Source organism: Athene cunicularia (genome assembly GCF_003259725.1).
Source record: "Athene cunicularia isolate RWA chromosome 21 unlocalized genomic scaffold, athCun1 chr21_part1, whole genome shotgun sequence".
Lineage (NCBI taxonomy): Eukaryota > Metazoa > Chordata > Aves > Strigiformes > Strigidae > Athene > Athene cunicularia.
In genome coordinates, this window is record NW_020799127.1 from 749,654 (window position 1) to 756,635 (window position 6,982).

Genomic DNA, 6,982 nt, shown 5'->3' on the forward strand with positions numbered 1-6,982 from the left:
TCATCTAACTCCTGTGGGCTCAAACCACCCAGGAGTCACAATAAAAGAAACAATATTCACAGGATTTTACACATGCTGATCTCTGTTGGCCACTTCTATCCTTCCGTGCTACTTTCATATCTTATAAAAACGTATTTCTAAATAAAGTATTTGTATGCATTTGACAATTTGTTCCTGGATTAATCACAGCCACTTCAAGGCACCTCTGCCCCACCGTTTCAAGGCCCTTGCCCTCTGCCACCTCCTCTAACCCTACCACAAACTACACTTCTGCTTTTCAAAGTGACATGTCTCCCAAATCTGAGGCTCCAAAGAGAGATAATCAGCTACTACAATCCAAGCAATCGGGTTTTCCCCATGACAGATACCTACCAGCATTACATGGAGAAGGTACTAACTGCATGCCTGTACTACAAACCTAGTGCAGCAAACACTTCATCACAAAAGTCACTGTATACAACACATCAGTTCCCTGCAAACATCACAAGACACTAGCGAAGAGACAACACAAGTTCAGCTGTCAACCACAGAGTTAAAAGACCTTGGGCCTCTTGGTGCACTGATATTGTCACAAATGTGTGATGCAAAACAGTGAAAGAAGCCACACTCAGATTACAAGCTGAACTCCAGAAAGTCTAACAGTCATGGAAGGCAGAACTGATTTCAGTAGTACAACCATGGCCAGTATTTTCCTCTGCAGGTGTACAGCAGCCATTTACAGACACGACCTGAATCTTCCAGCCCAAAGCCCACCCTTCTGTCTGCTAGGAATCACCTTCTTCATGGAGATCTCACCCCAGAACGAATCACATCTGCCATGTCTACACTAGCAATGTGGTAAACAAAATTTTAAAGAATATATTATGCTTTAAACCACCTGGCACTCAAGACCACTCACCTGTCTTTGCTATAGCTCAGACTACTGCAGGCATACAAGCTATACACAAAAATGTATTTGCTCCCAAAGGTTCCAAGTTGAGCTTAAGGCCTGGGTATTTAATTTCTTAAACAGAGCTTAAAAAGCAAAACTTTAAAAACTACAAACCAGCACAGGAGTTGCGGTCCCTTAGAAGGCGGAAAATGAGGAAGTCCAAGGCAAAAGCTGAAGAACGCAGAAGGGACAGACTCAAGAAACAGTCTTGTATCGCATCAGTTCAGGATCCTGAGAAAGATACCCTTCTTAAGCATTGGTTGGTGGTTGTTTTTTGTCTTGTTTTGGTTTTTAATTGCCACTAACAAGTCAAACAATCCTTTAAATCCTACCTCAGCATTTGCACCCCACAAGGGAGATCTCCAAACCCCACCATTGCTATTCGGTTCATATGGAAGGTGTCTAATTATGAGACACATGGCCAAAAAAAGCTCAGTTGTGCTACAATTCGGTATCAAGACAAACACAAGAATTTGGGTAAAGATCCAGATCCACAGCCAGCAGGTCTCAATCTGAAGCTGGAGAGACTCATAGCAGCAGAGCACACTGGTGGGCTCTACCTCACACCCACAGTCTCAAACTGGTGCTGGATACAAGACCAGGAAATGTTTAGGCAAGCCCACAAAAAGCGAGCTCTATGAAGAGACAAGGGCTCACTGTCACCATGATAGGCCTAACGTAGTTCTTAGGCTGATGTTGTTCTTGAAAACCACAAAATTTGCTATTATGGGAATCCTCATTTGAGGTAAAGTATGTGTCTGGGATCTTGGAGCAACCCTAAGTCAGCTACTTGACGAAACCTGTGTATCAACACCTCCGTGGATTTAAAGCTCCCATTTCTGGACAAGTTACTACAAATTACCAATGAAGTAGTAAGAAATCTCAAAATGCAACTGAGATCAATTGATATTTTCTACACTTAATGTAACTTTCTTTTTTTAATGATGTAAGAATTGACATCTGCTTTGCACATCTTCACTAAGGCTCCTCACAACAAGCTGGTAAAGCAGAGACATACACAAGATAGGAAGCGAAGACAGCTGGGTGGAGGAATTTTAAAAGCCTGAACCTAAGCTACCAACATGTTTCAAGTTCTACAACTTCAAAAAAAGAAGGGGAAAGCCATGTCGTTGCATTTTAGTTCTAAATTCAAAATTAGCAGAGTTTAGTCCTAAATTGAAGCCGCCTGTGCAGCCTGGTCAGGTAGGGTATGACTCAGCAGGCTCTCTGCTGCCACACCAGTTCACAGCGTGGTGTAACCACCCACTTCAGCACTCGCATCGCCCATCTGTCCCACTTCATGGTTCAGAAAAACTACTTTAACTTTACCACAAACTCAACAGAAGAAAGCAAAAGTGTCAACTTCTCTGTTATTACTCTGATTAAGGCTACACTGTCAAAACCAGCCGTCAGCACTGGGAAAACCTGACCTAGATTAAACACTGGGAAGCGTGGGCTTACATTAAGTCCTTTTCTGTCAAAGGCATTTTAATCCTTCATTGTTACTCTTCATTTTCCTATTCTACGGGAAGCTGGTTTACCATGTAACAAAATCCTGTTCAGTATTTTAATACCACATTAAAAAAAAACTATCTTTATTAGCTTAGTTTCACACTGTAAATATTTTTTAAGATGAGCTGTACCTATACTCCTACTCATGCACACTACCAAATCACTGCACACACTAGCCTAGGTGTTTCTCTCCCCATACCCATGGCCAACTACATTTAACAGTAGTAAAACAGACACTAGCAGAAGTTCCTCTATTTTGAGGCACATTTTTGCATAATGGAAGCACCCTGCATGCTCACCAGCTGCAAAAGATCACCCCTCATTCCTGTTACACTCAGGGAGCAGGACAGTTGCGGGTGCTCCACGCACACAGCCTGAAGGGAGCCTTCAGGAGGTGGGGTGTTGGGGGGGGTGGATAGCTCAGGCCCAAGTAGCAACACACTGTCCACAGACTAAAAAGATAAAGCGTTGTGAAAAAACATTGCAAAAGCAACTTTTCCCAGGCACAGAGCTATCTTGGTGTTTCTAGTAAAACAAAGCAGCTGGAAAGCTTACTAACTGCAGGACTGAGGTGGAAGAGGCTGCCCTGCACTCACCTAACCAGAGGAAGGAACCAGAGCAGCTGGAACCACCCTTCCTCGCACAGAAGGCAAAGCCGCCCGCAGCGCCGCGATCGCCGCCAAGGCAGCAGGACCAAGGGCCTGCCGGGCAACTGGCAGCTTCTCAGCGGTAGGGAAACACAGAAGACACTCAAGAAGTTAACAGCCACATGCCAGGACATGGAAGAGGATCCTTCCTAGAGGAACTAAGCCTTTAGCTCAGCATTATTTCACAAACACTAGGGGGGAAAAAAAAAAAAAAAAAAAAATCACTAAACTTGACCTAGAGGCTCCTAACACACCAAGGTGAACCACAGCCACAGCATGCCTGCTGTCAAATCCAAGCCCAGCACACAGCCCGCCCACAACAAGCCCTTTTGCATTCAGCTGTTTACCAACCACAGCTGGCCCAATGCAAACAGCTACACCAGTTTATGAGGTGGCAGATGCCTTCCTTCCTTACATCCAAAGCTGCAGGAGCATTTTTGTCATTTTTCCCCCAAAACAGAACACTCATAATTGGCCAAAAACACAGCACAGCATCTTTCAACTTGAGAAAGGCTGAGCAATTCAAAACAGCTTTTTACAAACCAAGACAATTCTGGCAGCCTCAGCTATTGCTGGGAGCCTGGCACCACAAGTGACAGCAATCCTCTCCCACTGTACAGCCCGCCTCTGGGCCTCAACCAGTCCCACTCCACTACACAGTTTGATTTGCTCTAACTCTGTTAGCCTGGTAAAAAACTTCACCCTGCCATAGTTTGGTCTATGCTTAAAAAACACACACTGATAACATGCAATCCGACCACAGGCATGTAAGTCTTGGTACAGATGAGCTGGTGTCTGCACACCACCTCCAGACAGAAAGGCATTACTTTTTTTATAAAGATTTTATTTTGTTTTTTCACAAGACAAGAGAACAGCGCACAGACCAACTCTCCTGCTAGGAATTACGATGTAATATTCAAGAGTATGGGGTGAATTAGCAACCCAAGAGCTTAATAGAACAACTTTTTTAAAGCTTTTCCAAAACTAAACTCATATAAAAGTGTCCTTTGTTTAGAAAAGGCAATATATCTCAAGAAAAGAACAGCTGCTTTATTGAAAACAGGACAAACAGTATTTTTAAGTTTTAAAACTCTTTAACAGTCATCTGAAACTCAAAGGGAAGATTACAAAGATTATGAGACAATAACACTGAAACTCCGATTCTTGTACTCAGTATTTTAAATTTACTGCACACGAAACCCAATTTCTGGAATACCTTGTCAATGCCATTTCTGTCACTTACCTGAAAACCACCATAAAGATGCAGCAGGGGCTGCAAGAGGCAGCTGACTACTGCACAGGGGTGGCCAGACATACTCAAGGAGGGATAACTTTGTGCCAGGCTTTAGACCCAGGAGATACTCTGGTGAAATGGTTTACCTGCCACCTCTAGGGGTAATCCTTCCTGATGGACACCCTTAGCTATCATGGTGTAAGCTGTTTTAAACAAGGCTTGAAGGAAGCCACCTAATTAAACGACAATAGGCTGCAGAAGTGTAAAGATACTTTAAATCTCTTTAAAAACTCAGCATAAAAGCTTATCTAGTCAGTAAATTGTTTTATTTGTCACATGATAAATACTAAAAATAGGTTTTCACCTGCATTTAGCACAATGGGGTGAGATGAGCCAAGGCAGAAGACTACAATACACTAAGTGGTTAAAGAAAGCTTCTTGCTACCTGGAGTACCAGAAACCAATTTCAGTTCCATTTAATTTGACAGCATCCTCATCTCTTACAAAATAGGTGTTGTTCTTTCATCTGGAACAGAGCATCAAGTGTGAGGATAACTACATCGCCCTACAATTCCTCCTTACTGGCTACTCTAGAAGGTGGGATCATTGAAATTCATATGATCAAGCCTAATGACAGCATGAAAACCCAGCTGACCACAAGAAGCAACCAAAGGAAAGAGAGGGCTAAAATACATAAGCCCATAGATATTTTTAAAAGCTGTGAGCACTCACATTAGCATAAAACAGATTACACACACCTCAACTGCAATAATGCATATTCATTTATTGTACAAGGATCCAGAAGCAGGGCTGGCAGCAAGCTACATCAATATGCTGTATTAACTTGGAAGCTTGTAGGGTAACAGATAGCTGCTGAAAAAATTTAATGAAGATGTCCAGCTGCATGTGCTTGTAAGAGTTGGAAATTTGTTTTAGTACAACTGCATCTTAACCAGAAGGAACTTATACATCAGGATTAGTGGTCCACTACATGCTGCACTTCACATTGGCCTTTCGCACACTTTACAGAAAAGAAGAGCACAGTTACACAGGGAAATCCTCATCAGGGAAATCCCTAGGAGTTTCAAACAGCTCCGTTTCTGTTTACTATTGTGTGGAAGATCTACAGTTTCCATTTTAGATACTCCAGGACTTCCAGAGCATTTCCATTAAACAGTGAAAACATCATCAACTTCCCAAAATTGGCCATCAGTTCCAGGCAAACAACCAACCCCCAGTGCAGGGCACATAATGAATTAAAGAGCATCAGTTGCATGTCATGAATAACCAAGTTCAAAGTATGCAAATCTAATGATTAAAATTTCTGCCTAGAACACGTTACCAAACAGCAAACATGTTTTATCTTGCATCACAGTAGTTTTATTCCTTGTCAAGACTTAAAAAAATCTTTTTTCTCATTGTTACTGTAGTGTACAAGTGAACATTTAAACACAGAATCACTTCCCCAGTTAGCAATACACTGACTGAAGTCCTGTATGCATCCATAAGACCTGTTTCAAACATGCATCTGCCCATACTACCTCCCCTATAATCCTACACTAACAAGAACAGTTTACCAAGCAGAACAGATTTTCCATGTATAGCTCACTGAATAGAAAGGCTTTCTATCTAAAGTTGGTTTTGCATAAGATCCTTTTGCTAACTGAAAGAAGCTCCAAGTGCTTTACTGAGTTACTCCAATTAGCAATGAGGGGCTTGATCCAAGTTTTTAACACCTTCCAAAAAAAAAAAAAAAAGACATTTGGGGCACTGTAATTTAACACCTTGAATAAAGACAGCAGCACCTCCTTTCCTAGGAGAGAAGAAACACAGATGAACACGAGACAAAGACAATCACAGATGGCCAGACCAAACTACTGACTACCCAGTTGCCTGTAACGTGGCCTCCTCATTACGGCCTTGTCTTCCCCGGGCTTTTGCCAAAAGAGGGTAGCAAAGCCACTCCAGCTCCACCACTTGCAGTACCCACAAAGACAGGGCAACAGGAATTCTGACGATTTTGCAATTCTTCGCTAAGCGCAGGTTTCACAACGCCAGTTATATTCACAGCTACCTTGGCTATACAACCGTCTCCCGCTGTCACCACCAGGTGCAAGCTCTACCTGCTCATAGGAAAAAACACTGCTGACAAGTCCAGATCACTAAAACAAACCTTTACAACACAGCTAGGTGACATACTGCTGAAGGATATACGTCTTGATGAGATTTCAAAGAAGGAGACGCGTATGTCAACACCAAAGCAGTGCCGGCTCCTACCCCAGCCAAAACCCGCAACATCACTGGTGCTGTATAACAGCAGCTATGGGACAGTCTTTAAGTAAGGGAGCAACCTCGCACCTAAGGAAGCAAAAGCCAGGAAGCGCCTCCCAACTCATTTTCAGGCAGGAACTGACTTTTTGCTGTACAGACAGCTTAAGCTAAGCCCTTCACAGCACCCGCACCCCTGCTGCGGCTCAGAGCTGCTGTGGTGCCCGGCGTTCCTCGCCTGGAGGAGCCCGGAGAGCCTAACCTGCAGCCCCACAAGCACAAGCTGACCCCCGGGGTTTTGCCCTACAACCCCCGAGCGCAGCCAAGCCGCCCGGCGGAGCGGGAAGCCAGGGCTGGGCAGCCCCGGCGGGGAACCAGGCCCAGGCCCCC